The sequence below is a fragment of the Marmota monax genome, unplaced genomic scaffold (genome assembly GCF_021218885.2).
Source record: "Marmota monax isolate L192 unplaced genomic scaffold, Marmota_monax_Labrador192_F-V1.1 WCK01_AAM20220418_F8-fsc00193, whole genome shotgun sequence".
NCBI lineage: Eukaryota > Metazoa > Chordata > Mammalia > Rodentia > Sciuridae > Marmota > Marmota monax.
Genome location: NW_026695203.1, coordinates 3,093,226 through 3,119,483, shown reverse-complemented (window position 1 = coordinate 3,119,483; position 26,258 = coordinate 3,093,226). Strand labels below are relative to the sequence as shown.

At 42.3% G+C, this 26,258-nt stretch overlaps 3 non-coding genes across 3 annotated transcripts; all 3 read right to left on the bottom strand.

Annotated features, from left to right (window-relative positions):
* Positions 1-9,396: 9,396 nt before the first annotated feature.
* Trnac-gca (transfer RNA cysteine (anticodon GCA)) lies at positions 9,397-9,468 on the bottom strand. Its single transcript has one exon. It is a non-coding gene; the product is annotated as a tRNA-Cys (tRNA).
* A 1,544-nt stretch (positions 9,469-11,012) lies between these two features.
* Trnac-gca (transfer RNA cysteine (anticodon GCA)) lies at positions 11,013-11,084 on the bottom strand. The gene has a single exon. It is a non-coding gene; the product is annotated as a tRNA-Cys (tRNA).
* Positions 11,085-12,543: 1,459 nt separating this feature from the next.
* Positions 12,544-12,615, bottom strand: Trnac-gca (transfer RNA cysteine (anticodon GCA)). Its single transcript has one exon. It is a non-coding gene; the product is annotated as a tRNA-Cys (tRNA).
* Positions 12,616-26,258: the final 13,643 nt, after the last annotated feature.

Genomic DNA, 26,258 nt, shown 5'->3' with positions numbered 1-26,258 from the left:
ATATTTCCTTGAGACCCTATGACAGGACTAATGGCTAATACCAAGGATCTCCTCCATTAGGAACGGTTTGATGTCATTGACAAGTTATGGCTTCAAGGAACCTTTATGGACATTGCCCCTTCCAAGATAACTGTCTGTAGCCACTGGATGTTATCTCTAGCTACCCTGGTATTCCCAAGCCTGTCCCCCAAACAGTCCCCCGCTCTCCCAGACAGGCCCCACACTGACGCCTTCTTAGCAGGAAGTAGTCAGATGGAATTGCACCATCACCACGCCACTTAGAAAAACAAAAAGGGAGGAATGTTAGTTGCGGAGCTGGCTGAACAAATGTTAGCTGCAGGGTGGGCTGAACACTCGACCCTCACTCGTCTGGTTCCTTGTGGCTTGTTTGCCTCAAATGTGAACACTTAACCCCACTCAAGGCTGAACACTCGACCCCCACCTGTTGGTGCAACGGAAACCCACATCTAGCCCCTGCCCAGTCCGACTGAAGGCAGAAGATGACACCCTTAGCAACTACTGTATGATTCAATCATTGGACGCCAACACGGCAGCCTGCAGACCCAAAGACCTTATTAGATTTTGGCTATAAACTCTCCCCTCTCCCCTCTCTCTTTCTTTCTTCTCTCTTTCCTCTCTCTCTCTCTCTCTCTCTCTCTCTTCTCATTTTGTTCTCTTTCACTCTCTCTCCCTCTTTTTCTCTCTTTCTTCTCTCTTTCCCTGGTCTCTCTCGCTTTCTCTCTTTCTCACTTCCTTCCCTGATAATCAGACACTGCTGCAAGAAAGATCTCTTGGTCACTCCGAGTGTCGTGGTCATTTTCCTTTCAATGCCAACTTTACAGAGAAACTAAGGAAGACCTTCAGAAAAACAAACAGATCACTGACCACAGGAATCCTCCTTCTGCCAGGTAACTGATAGAACCAGAGACAACGGACACAAGATTTAGAAGGGTGGTGCTGAGGGTTAATGGCAGGGAGAACACTGACCAGAAAAAAGACCAGTGTAGGTTTTCCAATAAAAAATATATAAATATATCAGTAGGTTGTGGTGAGCCGCTTCTGCCGTTTCTGCAGATTATGGTCGCCATTACAAGATGACGCTGGCTCCGCTGTGGTCTGTGACAAACAACTCCTTATCTGGGAGAGTTGGCACATGATTTTTCACCACCCTGTGAGAAAGCTCCACGCGGCAGCTTTGCATTGGGCCTTGGGATGCTTTATTAAGGCTGGGAGGGGCATCCGAGAGGGAGAAGAAGAAATATCAAGGGCCTGAATAAACTGCTGAAAGAAGATTCCTGAGTTGCGTCTTCCTTGCGGGCAAGGGGTCGTGACAAGTGGTGCCGAGACCCGGGAACCAGAACTTTCAGCAGTCAGGGGTGGTGCACCGGTTAGTCCCAGGTAAGTGGGATCCGCGATCAAAGCGGGGTTAGTCCCTAGTAAGTGGGATCCGCGACCAAAGCGGGACAGCTCCTCTGTAATGAAAGAGAGAGCCTTACATTTTATTGCAGCTGCACTGTGTACTTTCGCTTTCTGTTTTTTGTGCTTCCTTTGTTGTTGTGTCATGGGTGCCGCATCTTCAAGTCCGCTTCTCCTGGCCCTAGATGGCCTGTTACGTTCCAAGGGACTGGAAGTGAAACATAGTACTTTACAGAGATTTTTACAGAAGATAGATATTGCTGCACCGTGGTTTGCATTTTCGGGCAGCCTTACTGTGCCTAGTTGGGATAAATTAGGCAAAGATCTTGACTTTGCTTCTGAGCAGGGCATATTAGAGGGTGGGGTGATACCCCTTTGGAAAATGGTCCGTGGTTGCCTTACAGATGGTAAATGCCAGGAAGCTGTGAGAGAGGGTCAAGCTATTCTTGAGCAATTGCATGAGGAAAAATCTGAAGGATCATGTAGTGAAGTGGCAGAGAGTATTAAAAGTAACAGTAGTGAGAAGGCAAAAGAGCCTGAAGATAAAAATTGGAGAAGGCTCTACCCAGACTTGACCGAATTAAAAACGCCTGAGAACACAAGCGACTCAGAGAGTTCTGAGGACCTTGATATATTGTTACAACAACTACATAAGATAAAAATGAAAAAGAAGAAAAAGGAGACACAGGGCACCCTGGCCTACTGTAAGAAGGGGAAGGGAGTTAACATCGGTCAACAAAACTCTGAGGAGGAGGAGGTAGAATATCTAGAAGAAGATATGGTGCCGATTGCCCCACCTCCGTATGTGGGGGGGAGCCAAGGTTCCGGGAGATCTTTTCATGCACAAGTTTGGAGGACAGTTAATACAGATATGGGACTTGCATACCCTGTATTTCAGGACAATAACAGGGGAAGATATCATGAGCCTTTAGACTTTAAGCTAATTAAAACCTTGGCAGAATCTGTCCGCACTTATGGCATAGATGCCGCTTTCACTCTCACTCAGGTGGAGGGACTTACTAGATTTTGCATGACTCCCTCAGATTGGGCTAGTCTAGTCCGCGCTTGTGTTTCCCCAGGGAAATATTAGGAGTCCAAAGTTGGCTGTTTAATGTTTCTGGCAGTACCCAAGACTCGGAGCGAGGTAGGAGGCTTAAAATTTCTGCAAATAATTCACAATTATCTAATGCTACATTACCCTCCGCAGCAGTCTGTCTCCAATCTCCGTTCCTGTTTCTTTTGGCTAATGATACATCACAGGGGATGCTTAATTGTTCTAATATTACCTGTTATTTGTCTGAGTGTTGGAATGGCTCCTGGACTATGGCAATGGTTATGAAATTTCCAACTTTTGTCCCGATCCCGGTTACTGCGGATCCAGAGTCATTTCCTATTGTTGAACTGATTAGAGCCCGTAGAGATTTTGGAATTACGGCAGCCATAGTGACAGCTGTGGTGGTGTCTGCTGCTGCAGCAGTTACAGCTGGAGTAGCCATGGCCAGCCAGGTACAAACTGCTGCCACTATTAATCAGGTTATTCAACAAACATCCACCATACTTGAATCTCAAAGTAGAATTAATCAACACATTTTATCTGGGATTCTGGCTGCTAATCAAAGGATAGATCTGCTTCAAGCTCAAGTTGAGGAATTGTCTGACCTAGTACATTTGGGTTGTGTTGATCAACGTGCACATTTATGTATAACCTCTGTCAGATTTTATGATTCCAGAAATGCCTCCCACATCATCGGGGAGTATCCATCCGGAACCTGGTCCATGGAAGCAGAAAACATGATCCAGTCTCAACTAACCCAGATAGCTGTCTTGAACAGTACCCGTGTCGATCCCGTGACTTTGGGTCAATTCACCGATTGGATATCTTCTGCTTTTTCCTTCTTCAAAGAGTGGGTGGGAGTGGGCATTTTTGGTGCAATGTGTTGCTTCAGTGTTGTACTCTGTTTGTGGCTTCTCTGTCGCCTTAAAACTCGCCATGCACAAGAAAAGGCTATGATCATACAAGCTCTTGCAGCTTTAGAAAATGGCAACTCGCCTCAAGTCTGGCTTGCGCATCTTAAGCAGTAAACCTTTGTCATGGTCGTTACACCCCAAGTTATTATAACATTGCACTGGGATCGACATGACTTTCCTTGTTATTCTCTTAGTGTTGGAAAGCCCTTGCACTCTGCCGGTCTTACTGCCATTGCACGCAGATGGGTTTCCACACTAGTGCTTTTCTATCGCCTTGAAGTTCGTGCCTTTCTTTCAGGGTGCTGTCAACTTGTTTGTCGTTATAAACAGCCACAGTTCAGCCTCAGCTATCCCCCTTCGTCCACCATCATCACGATACAGGATGCGAGGCAAGGCACTGCACTTGAGTGATCCTTGATGTGGACCTCAAGGAGAGCATGTCCTATTGCATGCGGGTTCGACGCGTCCACGCCCCGCCCCACGAAAAAAGGCGTCGGCTGATATGGCCTCAGATCTGGGGAAGGGCCCTCCTTAGGACTGAGCCATACTATGCAGCCACTTCTGCACAGTGGGATAGGACCTCTACTCTCGCCTGTATTGTTTTAAGAAAACAGAAAGGGGGAACTGTGGTGAGCCGCTTCTGCCATTTCTGCAGATTATGGTCGCCATTACAAGATGACGCTGGCTCCGCTGTGGTCTGTGACAAACAACTCCTTATCTGGGAGAGTTGGCACATGATTTTTCACCACCCTGTGAGAAAGCTCCACGTGGCAGCTTTGCATTGGGGCTTGGGATGCTTTATTAAGGCTGGGAGGGGCATCCGAGAGGGAGAAGAAGAAATATCAAGGGCCTGAATAAACTGCTGAAAGAAGATTCCTGAGTTGCGTCTTCCTTGCGGGCAAGGGGTCGCGACAGTAGGTGACACCTGGAATTGCACAGGGACCTCTTGTGCAGTCAAATGCTCTATCCCTGAGCTGTGACCCCTTGACTGACTGGGTTCCCCTTAGCATGTGTCACCTATTCCCACGCCCAAGGACTCCACGGCGCACTGTGAGTGCTATTCCTTCCTCCCTGATGGAAACTGCACATGCACCACAGCCTGACAAGAGACCCCTCTTCAGGCCAGGAGGTCACTTTCCAGTCCCCAGAGGACTCTTTCTTGTCTTCAGGCTCTTTCCTACCCAGTATGATTGTATGCACATTCTCAATTCCCTCAATAAATGGAATTCTTCCCTCTCTTTTCACTCAGAAGTTGAGAAATATGAGAGGGAGGGAGGCTGGGTCCTGGCCACTTCTACAACATATCAGCCACTTCGACAACAAGTACATAAACAAATTTATCCAGTGGGACAAATAAATAGATTATTTTTTCTTTCTTTTGTGGTCCTAGGGATTGAACCCAGGCCTTGTGCATACATACTGGGAAAATGGGATATGTCATATTTTATAATCTGATGTTACAGCTGGAACACCCTTCTAGATACCAATTTCAGTATGTTCCTGCATATTACCATGATAATACATAAATAACCACTTCAAAACTCAGTGGTGCCAACAATAACCACCCAGGATTAGGAAAGGTTCCCTGATTAGGTCCTGATTCTATTACCTGGGACTGACTCCAATTCAGACCTTCTGCATAAGAACTTGCCTGGCTCCACCTTCAGAGAACCCCTTTTTATTATTCTCCTTTGTAGTTTATGATGAAGTCAGTGGCAAATATGTGCCTTGGTGAATGAGCAGTTATCTCAGCTTGCTTCCCATATGTGGAATATTAGAGGCCAAGAGATCTTTTTACATCACACACAGTCTCAGTGTTTTTTAATAAAGGTTGCTAATGCTTTGTCTATTCAGCTCTCAAAAAAAACAAACAACAAAAAAAACACTCATGAATGTATTTTGACATTAGGCATACATGAAGTGTAAAATATTCTAATAGTATCCCCTTCTTGTGGTTGTACATGATGAGGATTCTTATATGAAAAATTCTGGTGGATACTTATATGAACATAGGAAAGTTATGTGAGATTCATTCTACTGTCTTTCCTATTTCTATTGCCTCTCCCTCCCTTCCATTCCCCTTTGTCTAACCCACTAAACTTCTATTCTCCCTGCCTTGCCTTGTGTTAGCATCTGCATATCAGAGAGAACATTTGACCTGTGGTTTCTTGGGATTGGCTTATTTCACTTAACATGATATCTCCAGATCCATCCATTTACCAGCAAAAGTCATAAAGTCATTCTTTCCTAAGGCTGAGTAATATTCCATTGTGTACATATGTCACGGTTCTTTATTCATTTATCTGTTTAGGGGCACCTAGGTTGGTTGCATAGCTTAATGATTGTGAATTGAGCTACTATAAACATTCATGTGAATTACTATAAACAGTCACTGTAGTATGCTGGTTTTAAGTCCTGTGGGTAGAAACCAGAGATGGGAATAGCTGGGTCAAGTGGTGATCTCATTCCACATTTTCTGAGGAGTCTCCATACTGTTTTCCAGAGGGGTTGCATTAATTTGCAGTCCCACCAGCAATGTATGAGTGTACCTATTTCCCACATCCTCATCAACTGAATTTTTTTATTGTCACTTGTATTCTTGATAATTCTCATTTTGACTTGAGTGAGATGAAATCTCAGTGTAGTTTTAACTTGCATTTCTCTAATTGTTAGAAATGTTGAACACTTTTTCATATATTTTTTGCCATTTTGTATCTCTTGTTCTGTGCATTGCCTGTTCAGTTCCTTTGCCCATTTATTGATTGGTTTAATGCATTATTTGGTGTTAAGTTTCTTGAGTTTTTTATATATCCTGGAGATTAATGCTCTACCTGAGGTGTAGGTGGCAAAAATTTTCCCCATCCTGTAGCTCTCTCTTCAAGTTCTTGATTGTTTGCTTTCCTATGAAGAAGCTTTTTAGTTTGATACCATCCCATTTATTGATTTGTGATTTTACTTCTTGTGCTTTAGGACTCTTGTTTAGGAAGTTGGTTTCTAAGCTGACATGATGGAGAGTTGGGCCTACTTATTCTTCTAGTAGGTACAGGTTCTCTGTTCTAATGCCTAGGTCCTTGATCCACTTTGAGTTAAGTTTTGTGCAGGGTGATAGAGGGAGGTTTCATTTCATTCTGCTACATATGGATTTCCAGTTGTCCCAGCACCATTTGTTGAAGAGGCTATCTTTTCTCCAATGTAGGTTTATGGCTCTTTTTTCTAGTATGAGCTAACTGTAATCATGTGGTTTCTCTCTGTGTCTTCTATTCTGTACCATTGGTCTTCATGTCTGTTTTGGTGCCAAAACCATGCCATTTTTGTTACTTCAGCTCTGTAGTATAATTTCAGGTACCTTTCAGGCAATAAGAAATGTCCTTCTTATTCACGTTGGCTTGAAGACCACTTTTGTCTGATAGGAGGATAGAACCCCTACTTGTTTACAAGATCCAGATGAATGATATGTCTTTTCCCATCCTTCTACCTTCAGTCTGTGGATGCCTTTGCCTTTGATGTGAGTCTCTGGTAGGCAGCATATTGTTGGCTCTGGTTCTGTAATCTAGTCTGCAAATCTATGTCTTTAGATCGATGAGTTTAGGCCATTTTCATTTAGTGCTATTATTGAGAAATGATTTTTATTCCCATCATTTCTGATTTTTAATTTGAACTGATTTCTTCTGTGGTTGACTGTTCTTCTATGGCAGTTTCCTCTCTTTGCTGGTTTTCACTTTTATTTCTTATTTCTTCTTTATGAAATATTTTATTGAGTATGTATTGTAGTGCAGACTTCCTAGTTGTGAATTTTTTTAACTTCTCTTTGTCATGGAAGGTATTAATTTCATTGTCAGTTTTGAAGCTTAATTTTGCTGGGTATAGTATTCTTGGTTGGAATCCATTTTCTAAAGAGCTTGGTATATACTATTCCAAGACCTCCTAGCTTTGAGGGTCTGGGTTGAGTAATCTGCTGAGATCCAGTTTGTTTTCCCTCTAAATGTGACCTGTCAGGTTTTTTGGGCAGCCTTTAATTTTCTCTCCTTATTCTATATGTTAGGCATTTTCATAATAACGTGGCTTGGTGTGGGTCTTTGTAATTTTGTGTATTTGGGGTCCTGTATTTGATTTTCCATTTCATTCTTTAGGTTTGGAAAACTTTCTGATATTATTTCATTGAAAAGACTGTGTATTACTTTGGTTTGTATCTCCTGTCCCTGCCCTTAAGAACTCTCAGCTGGCCATTGTGTCTCTCACAACCTGTCCTGTGAGCCACCAGACTCATGGGGAAGGGGAGCATGTTGGTTTTTGATGACCTCTATTGCCCTGTGTAAACCCTTATCTGTGTTTGATTTTCACCTGGTCACTTAGGCACTCTCTGTATCATGCAGTGTGCATTTGCCAGCCCTGTATTTTGAGCCCATATGTGGTTTGTCAGGAGTTGGATCCCCTGGCTGCCAGCCCCATGCCAGGGCTACAGAATGGTTCCTTTGTCCTCCTCAAGCATAAAGGGAGAGATGCAGCTTCTTTCCTGCACAAGGACATTGTGCAGTACACTATTTTGTTTAGCATGGCACTGTCTTCGATCTAGGATCTAGGATCCACATGCCAAAAACCTCCTAAAAATGTGTGTTCCTTTAATTTCCTTATTCCTCCACTTTGCCTGTGGGTGGACTGTTGTGATTGGCACTGCTGGCAGTGGTTGGGAGCAATGAGGCTGGGATTTCTTATTTATTTATTTTGTAATATCCAACCTCCTGAGTCCCTGATCTGCTTTGAATGTCCAGTATTAATTCCCAGTACAGTCCCTTTTTATTCAACCCACCATATTGAGAATATGCCTATTTTTGAAATATTTTGACTTTCAGTTTGAACTAACAAGTTGAGCCAACCATAAAACTAATTTCTGCTTCTCAGGTCAGACACTGAACCCAGAATCAAAACAATAAGAAACTCAGTGGAGTTTAACATTACTTTCTTCTCTCCTTGGTCCACGGCTGTCATGAATTCATTTCTATATACATTCCTCTGATTTTCTGCTATGAATAAGCATAGTTTAGTCATTATTTTGGCATTGAAACCTCCACCTGCAAGGTGTGACTCTGGAGTTGGCAACCTGGAATTTTCTCAAGTTCTTGATTAAAAGATAGAGGCAGTAGGGCTGAGATAAGAGGAGAAGCAAAGGAGGAATAGGATCAGCTCAGCAGGAGAGCAGGAGGGCCTCCAGCTGTCAGGGAGGGTTGGAGCTCTTCTGATTAGGAAACCTGCAGGTTCTACAAATCCTATGAATCTCCATGACAATCCTTGGGATCTCACTTTCCAGATCAGATCCTGAAGTTGTCACACCAGGGAAGCTGTGAATTAAATTTACATCATAATTTAGCAGTCTTGCAGAATCAAATACTGCCTGGGGCTTCCTGGAAATTCTTATGGCTGCTAGAAATAAGCGATTTGGGTTCCTTTTTTTTTTCTTTCCCCACAAATGTCAACTCTACCCTTCTTTAGTAAAAGTTTTTTCTATTATTTTTCATTAGTGCATTAAAGTTGTACATAAGTTGTGTTCATTTTGAGAAAATCAAACATATATGAAACTTGGTTACCATTTCATCTCCCCTTCTTACCCTCCCTTATACTCCTGTCTCCACTCTATTGATCTTTTTTTCACTCACTTATTTTTCATTGATGCTTTCTACATACATTATTTTTCATTGATGCTTTCTACATACATAAAGGCAAAATTCTCTGTGGTACCATTTATATATACATATAACATGATTTTGTTAATTCATTCCCTGTATCCTCCTGTTTCCCATCCATTTTCTCTCCCTCTGTTTCCTACATCTACTCCACTGATCTTCCCTTTATCCTTATAATATTTGATACTTACACACCTTCTTTCCACATAGGAAAGGAAACATTCCTTGATTTTTCAGAGTCTGGCTTAATTTACTTAACATGATGTTCTGTATTTCAGTCCATTTACCAGCAATTTTAATTGAATTCTTCATTGTGTTTGTTGAGGGCAAAATGAGGGGGCACCTGGATTTGAACCAGGGACCTCTTGATCTGCAGTCAAATGCTCTACCCCTGAGCTATACCCCCTACTGCTTACATATGTCTAATAAGCATTCTAAACCTTCCTGGCCACACCCTGGATTTTATCACCTTCACATGTGTACTTGCTAGTGTTTGACTTTCATATGTATTGTATCCTGAAAGTCACTTAAAAATACAAGTGTAAGTTCCAATACCATTTTCCTGCCAATTAGAATTATTGGATGATAGGATGAACAGTGGCAAGGGTTTTCTCAGCCCCATTAAACTTTCATGATTCCATAATGTAATCAGAAAAACATTTGGCTGAGCCCAGGATTGGATAGTGCCCTTGCCTGTTGAAAGGCACAGAATTATCTCCAAGCTTCAGGTGAGCACAAGCTATAGCCACAGAGGTGAAAAACTGTGGAAAAGAGTGACCATACCTCCTCAATATGCTGAGGAGGCACACTGGAGAAGCCATCACAGTCTCTGGAGAGTGGGGAAGATGACCAAAAACCTTTCTAATAAGGAGACTGCTAAATCAGGTAGGTAGAAGGTGATACTGCAGGGTGCTCCTGGATTTGAACAAGAGACCTGCAGTCAAATGCTCTACTCCTGATACATACTCTCCAATTATGTAAAAAAAAAGAAGAAAAGAACATAATGACATAATTTAAACCTTTGTTCATTAACAGAGGGTGATAGTTGAGGTCTCTCTGGCACAGATTTGCATGGCACCATTTTTCTGGCTCCATTCTTTACTCCAGCAAAGACTGGAGACTCCAAAGCAAAGGTGGAAACAGCCACCAGCTTTTCCATCCATGGAAAAAGAAAAGAGCTGTGAGGAGGGGAGAGGCCACAGGCAAGAACTTCAGAGAAGTTGAGGTCATGACTGAGGGGCAACTGTAAGGTACACAAACAGGAGAGCCACAGGGTTGCCTAGGATCATGGCCATGAGAGAGACGGAGGAGAAGAGGGTCAACATGAGGATAATGAATAGGTTCAGTAAGAGCAAGAAGAAGATGTAGGAATGAGGAGAGGTGTGAGCAAGGACTTTGCAGGTTCTAAGACCTAGAGAGGAAATAGCCATGAGTGAGGGTTGGGTTGGGGTTTTGTGTAGGATGAGACTTGACTGTGCATCTGAACACACAAATAGCCAAAATCCACACAAGACACTAATGAGCAATTAAACCAGAAGTTTCCTTTTCTTCACATGAAAGTACAGTTATATGGTCCAGGATTGGCATGGCATAGCACAGGGACAAGTGCCATAGTCCTTCTCTCCAATTATACTAGTACTCTGCCTTCAAGGCCCCACTTGGTGTCTCCCACTTCACAATCACAATACTGTCCACAGAACAGCAAAAGAAGACAAGAGACAAACCTCTCCCTGTAAATTATTGTGCTAAAATGAGTGCAGAGTGGGGCCTGGGAAATGGCACTCTGATAGACTGTTCAGGTGATTCTAATTCAAACATGGGGTTAAGAACAACCATAGCCTCAGCATTGGCTGCTTGTGGTAAAAAAAGAATGTTTAACTGGTGTGCACTAAAGAAGAAGAGGAAGCTGAGGCATCTGTGTAGGAGAGAATGTCAAAAGTAAGCATAAATAGGGGGCACCTGGATTTGAACCAGGGACCTCTTGATCTGCAGTCAAATGCTCTACCCCTGAGCTATACCCCCTGCTGCTATGCATGTGTAATAAGCACCTCAAACCTGGATGGCCACACCCAGGATTCCTCACCTGGTCATGTGCACTTGCTGATGTCAGCCATCCTACACTTCCTTCCCCCTAGGCCACGCCCCTTCCTGTTTACACACCTGTAGGTGTAACCAGCACCTTCCTCCTCCTTAGAACCTGGCTGAGGGTGGGGCCTAAAAATGGTGGCTGTCTGCAGCAGGAACCTCCTTTACACTGAACCAGAGGAGCCAGAGTACAAGAGCTGGCTGCTCAGCAGACCCTTTGGAGGTGAGGGTGGCACTGGGAAATGGCACTTTGATAGACTGTCCAGGTGATTCTAATTCGTACTTGAGGTTGGGGTCTGGGATGGGCAAGAGCAAACATTGGTTTCCCCCTGAGACCTCCATCCTCTGGGAAGGGACCTAGGGATCCCGTGTGCCTCTAGCAGCTCTCTGAAGGATCTGAGTCAGAGACAGGATTGATCTATTGCTTTGATCTTGGTTTCCCCCTGAGACCTCCATCCTCTGGGAAGGGACCTAGGGATCCCGTGTGCCTCTAGCAGCTCTCTGAAGGATCTGAGTCAGAGACAGGATTGATCTATTGCTTTGATCTGTGCTTGTGTTAGTCAGCTTCTCACTACTGTGACTCTTTTAGTCAGTTTTTCATCACTGAGACCAAAACACGTGACAAGAAAAATTTTAAGGAGGTAATGTTTGTGTGGAGCTCGTGGTTTCAGAGGTTCATTCCATTCCAGCCAGCTCCATTCTGCAGGTCTCCAGGTGAGGCAGAACATCATGGCAGAGGGTGTAGTGGAGGAAAGCAGGTCAGGACATCACTCCAGGAAGCAGAGAGAGATTCCCCTCACCATGGACAAAATACATACCCCAAAAGCAAGTCCCTAGTCACCCACCTCTTCTCACCATGCACCACCTCCTACAGTTACCAACCAGTTAAACCCTATCAGGGGATCAATGCACTGATAATGTTAAGGTTCTCATAACGCAATCATTTCACCTGTAAACCTCCTTGTGTTTTCTCACACATTATCTTTTTGGGGACACCTCATATGTAAATCATAATGGTGACCAAAATACCTCAAAAGAACCCCTTTTAAAAAATAAAAGTTAATTTTAGACTCATAAATTCAGAGGGTCAGTCCATGGTTATCTGACTCCTGTATTTTGGGCCACAGATTAGGCTGAGTATCATAGAGAAAGAGTGTGCCAAAGGAAATCTACTCAGTTCATGGCAGGCAGGAAGCAGAGACAGTGATTGAGCCACACAGGAACAAAATTTAAACCCCAGTGATATCCCAGTGGCTACTTCCTCCAGGTATACCCCAGCTGCCTCCAATTACCACCCAGTGAGTGCAGCCAAATGGTTCATCCATCAGATGGATTAATGCACAGTTTAGGTACCAGCTTATCCCTTAATAAGGGAAGGCCAAAATTAAGCCTGAGTAGGGGGCACCTGCATTTGAACCAGGGACCTCTTGATCTGCAGTCAAATGCTCTACCCCTGAGCTATACCCCCTGCTACTTTTATGGGGTTCATTATATCTTTAAGTCCTACAGCCACTGGAGACAACCTGTGACGTGTGAGTCACTACTTCAGGATGGGAGCTCTTGGCAGCTGCCAGGCCTGGGTCAGAGGAAACTCATCAGACTGCTGCCTACAACAGACAGCCTCCCCTCCACAATAGTCCTCAGCCTGTGTCTTCCCAGCTTTGGGGCCCTGTGCAGGTAGCAGCCTGGAGAATCACTGGCTGCTAGAATGGCCCTCACAGCCAAATACTGCGCCTTCATGGTGGGACCTACCAGAACACTCTCCAGTGATACAGGTGTCTGCTCTGACCCACTTCTTCACAATTGGGACTGACCTTCCTCCCAATGTTTAGTTCAGGGCACTTTCTCCAAAACTAAAATCTACAACAAATGATAACCCTTCCAACTTCTCCTCCAGTTAATACACACTGAGAATGATGCAGACGTGGAAGTAGATTTAGGAATCTGAATAGAAGAACCAACACCAAGAGAGCTCAAGGAGCAGGACATGCTCTCAGCATTTGGCAGGAGCAGGGTGACACAGATGCCCGCAGCTTTGACCCTGAAGGCTGACAGCCTGGGTTTTAGTTTTAGGGGCAGGACACTCTCCCTGTGCCTCATTTTGAACCTGTAAAATGGAGATAATAAGAGTGCACACTTGTTGGGTTGTTTGTAGACGACATAGCTTAATCCATGTAGAATACTTCAAACAGCACGTACTAAGTTCTTCCTACTGTTTGCTGAACACATAGGCTCACAAGGAACCAGCTCCATTCACTGAGTAAAGAGAACCAATTATCAATGGAATTCAACCTGCAAAGTCCCCAAATATGAAACTATTTGAATAAATCAGAGTATCTTTCATAAGAAAGAATTCTAATCTGAATAGAGGAGCAAAGATTACCAAAATGAACAAATAGGTATTTTGAATGAATCAAATGAGATGTTCAAGAAATGAAAATGTAATTGAAATGTTTCCTTTTTATTTATTTTAAGGAGGTATAGCATATTCAATCAAGTATGTGAGTTATCATGGAGAGGTTGATGGAGGTTTACATGCATGCACACGTGTAACCACCAGAATGAAGACTCAGTCTCTAGCACTCAGAGGCTCCTGTGGACTCCCTCCTTATTATTGCCTCCTCCCAAGAACACCAGCATGGATGAGTTGGCCTGCTGTGCAGCTGCATCTACATGGAATCAGACATGAGATACTCTGAGTCTGGCCCCTTTCACCCATCCTCATGTCAATAAGATCCATCCACATCTGTCCACTGTCACAATCATTTGTTGTTTTCCATTCCTGCTCTGTGTTCCATGGCTGACTGCAGCATGATTTGTCTGTCTGTCCCACTGACAACAGACATTCCATGTGTATCCAGTGTGAGCTCCTAAGGGCAATGCTGCTGGATATTCCTGCATGTGCATGAATACTCTCTGGGGTCTATATCTAGGAACAGAACTGCTCCATACTAGGAAGTCATGTTTTCAGTATCGACGATGCCAGACAGGGGTCTGAGTGGTCACACCAGATTCCACTGCACCAGCAGGGTGAGTGTGGCTGCGGTCACACATCCTCACCAACACGTGGAATCCTCAGTGTCCACCATGGTAACCATCCTGCTGAGATGTAGGGCCATCTCACTCTGGGTAAACCAGGAACACATGGTTTGCTCTGGGGAGGAGGAGACAGGTTGTTTTCTTCTCTGAGACTTGATAGACAAGAGTTAAAGATAGGAGAGCGTGAGGATGCTGAGGGCCTCATATCACATGGCCTTGGTCTTCCCAGCTAAGCAGGAAATGAGGTCTCCCAAAGAGAGCAAAGGAGCAGGGTGTTGCTCACAACTTGGAACAAAGACAAACTATGAACCTGACTCCTACTATCCCCCCTCCCCTCCCCTCCCATCTTCCCTCTCTACCTCATCTGTTGTTGTTCAGTTCTTTCTCTTGTTTCCCCGCCCCTTTCCCTCGACAACCTCTTATATGTGATTTCATATAACATTGAGCGTTTCCTTCCATTTCCATGCAATTTCCCTTCTCTCTCCCTTTCCCTCCCACCACTCGTCTCTGTTTAATGTTAATCTTTTCCTCATGCTCTTCCTCCCTGTTCTGTTCTTAATTGCTCTCTTTATATCAAAGAAGACATTTGGCATTTGTTTTTTAAGGATTGGCTAGCTTCGCTTAGCATAATCTGCTCTATGCCATCCATTTGCCTGCAAATTCCATGATTTTGTCATTTTTTAGTGCTGCGTAATACTCCATTGTGTATAAATACCACATTTTTTTTTATCAATACATCTATTTAAGGGCATCTAGGTTGGTTCCACAGTCTAGCTATTCTGAATTGTGCCGCTATGATCGTTGATGTGGCAGTATCCCTATAGTATGCTCTTTTAAGATCCTCAGGGAATAGTCCGAGAAGGGCGATAGCTCGGTCAAATGGTGGATCCATTCCCAGCTTTCCCAGGAATCTCCATACTGCTTTCCAAATTGGCCTCACCAATTTGCAGTCCCACCAGCAATGTACAACTGTACCCTTTTCCCCCAACACTTATTGTTGTTTGTCTTCATAATGGCTGCCAATCTTACTGGAGTGAGATGGTATCTTAGGGTGGTTTTGATTTGCATTTCTCGGACTGCTAGAGATGGTGAGCATTTTTTCATGTACTTATTGATTGATTGTATGTCCTCCTCTGAGAAGTGTCTGTTCATGTCCTTGGCCCATTTGTTGATTGGGTTATTTGTTATCTTATTGTTTAATTTTTTGAGTTCTTTGTATATTCTGGAAATTAGGGCTCTATCTGAAGTGTGAGGGGTAAAGATTTGTTCCCAGGATGTAGGCTCCCTATTTACTTCTCTTATTGTTTCTCTTGCTGAGAAAAACTTTTTAGTTTAAGTAACTCCCATTTGTTTATTCTTGTTATTAACTCTTGGGCTATGGGCGTCCTATTAAGGAATTTGGAACCCGACCCCACAGTATGTAGATCGGAGCCAACTTTTTCTTCTGTCAGGCGCAGTCTCTGATTTGATATCAAGCTCTTTGATCCATTTTGAGTTAACTTTTGTGCATGGCGAGAGAAAGGGGCTCAGCTTCATTTTGTTGCATATGGATTTCCAGTTTTCCCAGCACCATTTGTTGAAGATGCTATCCTTCCTCCATTGCATGCTTTTAGCCCCTTTATCAAATATAAGAAAGTTGTAATTTTGCGGATTGGTCTCTGTGTCCTCTATTCTGTACCATTGGTTCACCTGCCTGTTTTGGTACCAGTACCATGCTGTTTTTGTTACTATTGCTCTATAGTACAGTTTGAAATCTGGTATCGCTATACCTCCAGATTCACACTTCCTGCTTAGAATTGCTTTTGCTATTCTGGGTCTTTTGTTTTTCCATATGAATTTCATGATTGCTTTATCTATTTTTACAAGATATGCCGTTGGAATTTTGATTGGCATTGCATTAAACCTGTAGAGAACTTTGGGTAATATTGCCATTTTGATGATGTTAGTTCTGCCTATCCATGAACATGGTACATTTTTCCATCTTCTAAGATCTTCTTCCATCTCGCTCTTTAGGGTTCTGTAGTTTTCATTGTATAAATCTTTCACCTCTTTTGTTAGGTTGATTCCCAAGTATTTTATTTTCTTTGAATATATTGTGAATGGAGTGGTTTTCCTCATTTCCATTTTAGAAGTTTTGTTGCTGATATACAGGAATGCCTTTGATTTATGCGTGTTGATTTTATATCCTGCCACTTTGCTGAATTCATTTATCAACTCTAGCAGTTTCTTTGTAGACCCTTTTGGGTCTGTTAGATATATTATCATATCATCCACAAATAGTGATAATTTAAGTTCTTCTTTTCCTATTTTTATACCTTTAATTTGTTTTGTCTGTCTAATTGCTCTGGCTAGTATTTCAAGAACTAAATTGAATAGAAGTGGTGAGAGAGGGCATCCCTGTCTTGTTCCAGATTTTAGAGGGAATGCCTTCAGTTTTTCTCCATTTAGAATGATGCTAGCCTGAGGCTTAGCATATATAGCTTTTACAATGTTGAGGTAAGTTCCTGTTATCCCTAGTTTTTCTAGAGTTTTGAACATAAAGGGATGCTGTACTTTGTTGAATGCTTTTTCTGTGTCTATCGAGATGATCATATGGTTCTTATCTTTAAGTCTATTGATGTGTCGAATAACATTTATTGATTTCCGTATATTGAACCAGCCTTGCATCCCAGGGATGAATCCTACTTGATCATGGTGCACAATTTTTTTGATATGCTTTTGTATTCGATTTGCCAGGATTTTATTGAGAATTTTTGCATCTAAGTTCATTAGAGATATTGGTCTGTAGTTTCCTTTCTTTGAAGTGTCTTTGTCTGGTTTCGGGATCAGGGTGATGTTGGGCTCATAGAATGAATTTGGAAGAGCTCCTTCTTTTTCTATTTCTTGAAATAGCTTGAAAAGTATTGGTATTAATTCTTCTTTGAAGGTTTTGTAAAACTCCGCTGTATACCCATCCGGTCCTGGGCTTTTCTTGGTTGATATTCTTTTGATGGCTTCTTCTATTTCTTCCTTTGTTATTGGTCTGTTTAAATTGTGTGTGTCTTCCTGACTCAATCTGGGCAGATCATAATACTTAAAAAATTTGTCGATATCTTCACTATCTTCTATTTTATTGGAATATAGGGTTTCAAAATACTTTCTAATTATCTTCTGTATTTCTGTAGTGTCTGTTGTGATATTGCCTTTTTCATCCCGTATGTTAGTAATTTCAGTTCTCTCTCTTCTTCTCTTCATTAGCATGGCTAAGGGTCTGTCGATCTTATTTATTTTTTCAAAGAACCAACTTTTAGTTTTATCAATTTTTTCAATGTTTTTTTTTGTTTCAATTTCATTGATTTCCGCTCTGATTTTAATTATTTCTTGTCTTCTACTACATTTGCTGTTGTTTTGCTCTTCCTTTTCTAGTGTTTTAAGATGTAGTGTGAGTTCATTTATTTGTTGTTTTTTTTTTCTTTTTTTGAGGAATGAACTCCAGGAAATGAATTTCCCTCTTCAAATTGCTTTCATTGTGTCCCATAGATTCCGGTATGTTGTGTCTGTATTGTCGTTTATCTCTAAGAATTTTTTTTACTTCCTCCTTTATGTCTTCTGTAACCCATTGATCATTCAGTAACATATTGTTCATTTTCCAGGTGATGCAGGATTTTTCCTTCCTTCTTTTATCATTGATTTCCAGTTTCATTCCATTATGATCAGATATGGTGCATGGTATTATCTCCACACCTTTATATTTACTGAGAGTTGCCCTATGGCATAATATATGGTCTATCTTTGAGAAGGATCCATGTGCTGCTGAGAAGAACGTGTATCCACTTGATGATGGTTGATATATTCTATATATGTCGGTTAAGTCTAGATTATTGATTGTGCTATTGAGTTCTATAGTTTCTTTATTCAGCTTTTGTCTAGAGGATCTGTCTAATGGAGAGAGCGGTGTGTTAAAGTCACCCATAATTATTGTGTTGTGGTCTATTTGACTCTTGAACTTGAGGAGAGTTTGTTTTATGAATGTTGCAGCACCATTGTTTGGTGCATACAAATTGATAATTGTTATGTCTTGTTGGTGGATGGTTCCTTTTAACAGTATATAGTGTCCTTCTTTATCCCTTTTGATTAACTTAGGTTTGAAGTTGATTTTATTCGATATGAGTATGACCACTCCTGCTTGCTTCCGAGGACCATGTGAGTGGTATGATTTTTCCCAACCTTTCACCTTCAGCCTGTGTATGTCTTTTCCTATCATTTGAGTCTCCTGAAGGCAGCATATTGTTGGATTTGTTTTATTAATCCAGGTTACTAGCCTATGTCTCTTGATTGGTGAATTTAAGCCATTAACATTTAAGGTTACAATTCAAATATGGTTTGTACTTCCAGTCATGTTTATTTATTTATTTATTTTAGTTTGGCTAGTTTTTCCTCTTTGGTTATTTTTGTCCCCCTTTACTGAGATACCTCCCACTGTTCATTTTGGGCGCTATTTTTCAATTCCTCTTCTTGTAGTATTTTGCTCAAAATGATTTGCAGTGCTGGTTTTCTGGCTGTGAATTCTTTTAGCTTTTGTTTATCGTGAAAGATTTTAATTTCATTGTCAAATCTGAAGCTTAATTTTGCTGGATACAGTATTCTTGGTTGGAATCCATTATTTTTCAGCATTTGAAATACATTGTTCCAGGATCTTCTCGCTTTCAAAGTCTGTGATGAAAAATCAGTCGTTAACCTAATTGGTTTACCCCTGAATGTAATCTACCTCCTTTCTCTCGTAGCTTTTAATATTCTCTCCTTGTTCTGTATGTTGGCTATCTTCATAATTATATGTCTTGGAGTTGGTCTATTACGGTTTTGAATGTTTGGGGTCCTGTAGGCTTTCAGGATTTGGCAATCCATTTCATCTTTCATCTCTGGGAAGGTTTCTAGAATTATTTCATTTAATAGGTTGTCCATTCCTTTGGTTTGAACCTCTATACCTTCTTCTATCCCAATGACTCTCAAGTTTGTTTTTTTTATGACATCCCATATCTCTTGGATAGATTGTTCATGAGATTTAATTTAAGCTTCCTTTCTGTGTTGATTATATTCTTGTATAGTTGATAAACTTTGTCTTCATTATCTGATGTTCTGACTTCTACTTAATCTAGTCTATTTGTAATATTCTCGTTAGAGTTTTTAATTTGGTTTATGGTTTCCTGCATTTCTAGGATTACTGTTTGATCTTTTTTTTAAATCTCTATCTCCTGGCAAAGCTCGTTCTTTGAAGCTTGAATTTGTTTGTTTAATTCGTTTTCAAAATATACTTTCATTGCTTGGACTTGCTGTCTCATGTCTTCTCTAATATTCCGTTCCATATGAGTTAGGTATGCCTTGAGTTCTTTCCCTGTCCATGTTTCTGATGCTTCTAGGTCCTCCTGTAGATATAAGTTGTCCTGCATTGTTTGTAATCCTTTTTTCCCTTGTTTTTTCATGTTGTTCATGTTACTTTCCAGCTCTGTTTGACTGCTGTGTAACTGGTTTCTCCTATAAATTTGTTTTGGTTTTGTATATCTCTCTTGTCTCTCCTTTGTGATGGGAGATTATGCCTAGAAATGTTGGGCTTTATTGTACTTTAAAGCTGATTCATTCAATTCATAAAAGGCTTCCGGGTTCTGTATGCATATAGTGATTTGTTGTCTGTTCTTAGGACTTTATGTTTAGGTTAGGTGCTATGATGGTATGAGGGTTAGTATGTGTTGGCTACTTTAGAAGATTGCTCTTCTGAAGGGGGATACTAACAGGCTATTTGATCAGGGTGTTGGTAGTAGCTAGGTATTTAGGAGCCCTATAGACAGCCTCGAAACATTCACCTATTTGCATTTAGACAATTACACGTAATGGAAGACGTAATGCTTGGGATGAAAGTTGGGGGGTAGGGGAAGGAAGGTGCTCTTAAAAAGAAAGAAGGAGAGAGAGAGAGAGAGAGAGAGATTAGAGGAGAATGAAAAGAACAATAAACTTGAAACGGGAAAGAAAGAAAGAAGGAAAAGGGGAGAAAAGAACAGAGAGAGAAGAAAAAAAAATTGAAGTCTTAGAGATCCATTTTCTTCTCTTCCAGTAGGCAGAGCTGTGCCCTCCGAGCTGAGCTTCTGCCCTCTACGTGCTGATAGCAATCCCTGTAAGGCAGCTCCTGGGAGTCTCTCAATCTTGTCAGTCTAGAGCTGTTTCACTTCTCCAGCCCCTCCGTGCCTTCCTCCTGTCAGCCGGCCAGCCAGGTCCTGTTCACCGGAAGCGGTTCCCCAAAGATCTAGTTACACTTGCGGCCCCACCGGGCATCCCATTTAAGCCCCAGTGCTGTGGTAAACTGGCGGCTAAGACCTTGGGAGTCGCCACTGGTGATATGGGGGGTTGGGGGTCAGGAATCCCCTCTGCTTCCCTACAGACACACCCCCGGAGAGATCCCTGAGGTTTCCTGGCTGCTTGTATCTGGATGGGGTGGGAGTCACACACCTGCTAAAGTGGATTCCGCTGGGAAGGAATTCCGTCGGCCGAACGCCGGTGACATCACCTCTCTGCTATGGCGGGCCCCAGGCTCCTTGCCGGAGTGTCCGAAGGGAGGGATGGGACTGGTCCGTCCCCAGTTGGCCTCAGCTCTCGGCTCACTATTTCATGAAGGCTTGGCTAAAGACCTCTTCCGGCCAAGCTGCGTCTTGGAGGCTAGCCACCCAGTCACGGTGGCTGCGGGCAGGCGGCCACGCTGCTGCTCGCGGACAGCAGCTGGCGGGTCTGGACCTCTGCGTCTCGTGGCGGGGATTCACTCGTCTGGGGCAAACTGTCACTTCCAAAAATCCTAGTAACTCCTGGCCGGTCTCTCTTCAGTGGAATTTTGCTAGGAGATTCTCCGCAGGTAGAATCTAAGTGTATCTATGCATCTGTCTGACCCCATCACTGAGGGGGTACTGAAAGCGCTGCGTCTCCCCCCGCCGCCATGTTGGATCCCCGTCTGGTTCCTTATCGCTTGTTTGCCTCAAATGTGAACACTCAACCCCACTCAAGGCTGAACACTCAACCCCCACCTGTTGGTGCAACAGAAACCCACATCTAGCCCAGGCCCAGTCTGACTGAATGCAAAAGATGACATCCTTATCAACTACTGTATGATTCAATCATTGTATATCAACACGGCAAGCTACAGACCCAAAGACCTTATTAGATTTTGGCTATAAAAACTCTCCCCCTACCCTCTCTCTTTCTTCTCTCTCTCTCTCTCTCTCTCTCTCTCATTTAGTTCTCTTTTTCTCTCTTTCTTCTCTCTTTCCCTGGTCTCTCCCGCTTTCTCTCTTTCTCACTTCTCTCCCTGTTAATCAGACAAGAAAGATCTTGTTTCTGCAAGAAACAAGCTGCTGCAAGAAAGATCTCTTGGTCACTCTGAGAGTCATGATCACTTTCCTTTCAATGTCAAGTTTACAGAGCCACTAAGGAAGATCTTCAGAAAAACACACAGATCACTGACCACAGGAGTCCTCCTTCTGCCAGGTAATGATGGCACCAGAGACAACTGACAGAGCCTTAGGAAGGGTGATGCTGAGGGTAAATAGCATGGAGAACACTGACCAGAGAAAAGACCAGTGTAGGTTTGCCAATAAAAAATCTATAAATATATCAGTAGGTGACACCTGGAATTGCACAGGGACCTCTTGTGCAGTCAAATGCTCAATCCATGAGCTGTGACCCCTTGACTGACTGGGTTCCCCTTAGCATGTGTCACCTGTTCCCATGCCCAAGGACTCCATGGTGCACTGTGAGTGCTATTCCTTCCTCCCTGATGGAAACTGCACATGCACCACAGCCTGACAAGAGACCCCTCTTCAGGCCAGGAGGTCAGCGTTGCCAGTCCCCAGAGGACTCTTACTTGTCTTAGGCTCTTTCCTACCCAGTCTGATTGTATGCACATTCTCAATTCCCTCAGTAAATGGAATTCTTTCCTCTCTTTTCACTCAGAAGTTGAGAAATATGAGAGGGAGGGAGGCTGGGTCCTGGCCACTTCTACAACATATCAGCCACTTCTGCAACAAGTATATAAACAAATTTATCCAATGAGACAAATCTAGATTCTTTTTTCTTTCTTTTGTGGTCCTAGGGATTGAACCCAGGCCTTGTGCATGCAAGGCAAGCACTCCACCAACTGAGCTATATTCCCAGCCCTAGACAAATCAAAGTCTTAATGATGTACATTGAATCCAGGTGACCCTCTGTATCAGCTCTCACAGATCTCTGTATCAATCTTTCTTCATAAAAATTCCAGTGTGAAAATTGGAAAAACTGGAAGTACAGCAACAACAAAGACATTCAAATTACTGGAAAAAGGGGGTATATCTTATTTTATAATCTGATGTTACAGCTGGAACACCCTTCTAGATACCTATTTAAATGTTTTCCAGCATATTACTATGATAATACATAAATAACCACTTTAAAACTCAGTGGTGCCACCAATAGCCACCCAGGATTAGGGAAGGTTCCCTGACTGGGCCCTGATTCTGTTACCTGGGACTGACTCCAATTCAGACCTTCTGCATAAGAAATTGCCTGGCTCCACCTTCAGAGAACCAGCACTTTCCATCATTCTCCTTTGTAGTTTATGACAAAGTCAGTGGCAATTATATGAGCAGTCTTCTTAGCTTGCTTCCCATATGTGGAATATTAGAGGACAAGAGATCTTTTTCTTAACACAGTCTCAATGTCTTTTAGTAAAGGTTGCTAATGCTTTGTCTATACATCTCTCAAAAAAAAAAAAAACCCTCATGAGTGTATTTTGATATTAGGCATACGTCAAGTATAAATTATTCTAACTAGGATCCCCTTCTTGTGGTTGTACATGATGAGGATTCTTATATGAAAACCTCTGGTAGATTCTTATCAGAACATAGGAAAGTTATGTGAGATTCATTCTACTGTCTTTCCTATTTCTATTTCCTCTCCCTTCCCTCCATTCCCCTTTATCTAACCCACTAAACTTCTATTCTCCCTGCCTTGCTGTGTGTTAGCATCTGCATATCAGAGAGAACATTTGACCTTTGGCTTCTTGGGATTGGTTTATTTCACTCAACATGATATCTCCAGATCCATCCATTTACCAGCAAAAGTCATAAAGTCATTCTTCCTTAAGGCTGAGTAATATTCCATTGTGTATATATACCATGTTTTCTTTATCCTTTCATCTGTTGGGGGGGGGCACCTAGGTTGGTTGCATAGCTTAGTGATTGTTAATTGAGCTACTATAGACATTGATGTGGCTGCATCACGGTAGTATGCTGATTTTAAGTCCTTTGGGTAGAGACTGAAGATTGGGATAGCTAGGTCAAGTGGTGATCTCATTCCACATTTTCTGAAGAGTCTCCATACTGCTTTACAGAGGGGTTGCATTAATTTGCAGTCCCACCAGCAATGTATGAGTGTACCTGTTTCCCCACATCCTCACCAATGTTTAATGTCACTTGTATTCTTGATAATTGCCCTTCTGACTGGAGTGAGATGAAATCTCAGTGTAGTTTTAATTTGTGTTTGTATAATCTCTAGAGATGTTGAACATTTTTTCATATGTTTTTTGCCATTTGTATTTCTTTTTCTGTGACGTGCCTGTTCAGTTCCTTTGCCCATTTATTGATTGGTTTAATGGATTTTTTTTTTTTTGGTGTTAAGTTTCTTGAGGTTTTGTATATCCTGGAGATTACTACTCTACTGCTGCAGTCTGGCTGGGCACAATCAGGAGCCACTTGTCAAAAGAAACTAACTTTATTTTTAGAACCACACATGCCAAACAAAACAGCCTCTCAGGAAAAACCCTCAGAGCCTCAATTGCCACCACCAGCTTTCCACAAGCCTCTCTCTCCCACACAAGCTTCTCTCCACCTCCCACAATCCTCCTGCTCTTGAGGCCGATTGGCTGGGTCACGTGGGCGGAGCCAAAAAAGTCCCCCAATGAGCAGCTCCGTGGTCTGAAAGGGCAGGGAAACAGCCCAATGAGCATCACTGCAGAGGAGCCAATCAGCTAGATGTTGCTGGGGCCGCTGTGAGCCAATCATCAGCCGGCAGCTGGAAGTTTGCTGGCAGCTGGAAGTTTGCTGGGGCCCCTTCGGCTGTGGCTCTCAACACTCTACCTGAGGTGTAGGTGGCAAATATTTTCCCCATTCTCTAGGCTCTCTCTTCATGTTTTGATTGTTTCCTTTCCTGTGAAGAAGCATTTTAGTTTGATACCATCCCATTTTTGATTCTTGATTCTTTGATTCGTTAGGACTCTTGTTTAGGAAGTTGGTTCCTAAGCTGACATGATGGAGAGTTGGGCCTACTTATTCTTCTAGTAGGTTCAGGATCTCTGTTCTAATGCCTAGGTCCTTGATCCACTTTGAGTTAAGTTTTGTGCAGGGTGAGTGGGGGGGTTCAATTTATTCTGCTACATATGAATTTCCAGTTGTTCCAGCACCATTTATTGAAGATGCTATCTTTTCTCATGGGTTTATGGCTCCTTTGTCTAGTATGAGCTAACTGTATTTATGTGGGTTTTTTCCTGTGTCTTCTATTCTGTACCATTGGTCTTCATGTCTGTTTTGGTGCCAATAACATGCCATTTTTGTTACTACAGCTCTGTAGTATAATTTCAGGTACCTTAAGCAGTATGATATTCTTTGTCCCTTCTGATTCACTTTGGCTTGAAGGCCACTTTGTCTGATAGGAGGATAGTTGACAAGATCAAGATAAATAATATGTCTTTTCCCATCCTTTTATCTTCAGTCTGTGGATGTCTTTGCCTTTGAGGTGAGTCTCTCGTAGACAGCATATTGTTGGTTCTTGTTTTGTAATCCAGTCTGCAAATCTATGTCTTTAGACATAGATTTGATGATGAGTTTAGGCCATTTTCATTTAAAGCTATTATTGAGACATGATTTCTGGTTTTTGATGTGAATTGTTTTCTCCTGTGATTGACTGTTCTTCTAGGGTAGTTTCTCTCTTTGCTGGTTTTCACTTTTTTTCTCAATTCTTCTTTATGAAATATTTTATTGAGTATGTTTTGTAGTGCAGGTTTCCTAATTTTGAATTTTTTTAACTTTTCTTTGTCATGGAAGATTTTAATTTCATTGACAGTTCTGAAGCTTAATTTTGCTGGGTACAGTATTCTTGGTTGGAGTCTATTTTCATTCAGAGCATGGTATATATTATTCCAAGACTGTCTAGCTTTGAGGGTCTGGGTTGAGAAATCCACTGAGATCCAGTTTATTTTCCCTCTAAATGTGACCTGTCAGGTTTTTGGCAGTGTTTAAATTTCTCTCCTTATTCTGTATGTTAGGAATCTTCATAATACTGTGGTTTACTATGAGGTGACTCCCCCACATGCCAGCGCCACATCCTAAATGCAAAATGGTTCCTTTGTCATCCTGGAGCAGTAGGAAGAGATGCAGCTTGACATTGTGAAGCACACCTTTTGGTAAGTCTGGCTGTGTGTTTGATCTTGGATCTCTCCATACCCAGACATGCCACAAACATCCTAAAAATGTGTGTTCCTTTAATTTCCTTATTGCTCCAATTTGATTGTGGGGGGACTGGTCTGAGTGGCTCTGTTGGCAGTGGTGGGGGGGGCAGTGGGGCTGAGGCTCCTTCTTTATGTTGTAATATCCAACCTCCAGAGTCCCTGATCTGCTTTGAATATCCAGTATAAATTCCCAGTACAGTCCCTTTTTATTCAACCCATCTTGCTGAGAAGGTTCATATCTACTTTCTTGCATTCATACCATGGTGCAGCCAGGAAAGCAACCTCATCTCTTCCAGCATCTTGAAACCTCCCTCATTGTGACATAACCATTCATGCATGGAATATATGTGATTATTTCAAAAGGTGATGGGCACTTTTTACAGAGATGGTAGGATGTGTCGTAATTGCTATCTCTTTTCTGGGAGGTTACTTGCAAGCAGAGTACTTTAAAGTGTGCATTTAGTTCATCTTGTAGAGTGTGCAAAGCTGTATGTACATGGTTAGCCATTGCAGTGTAGTTTGTAAGAATGAGAAAACGAACCTCTTCTGTGTGGGTGCTCACACTCCACATGAACAGA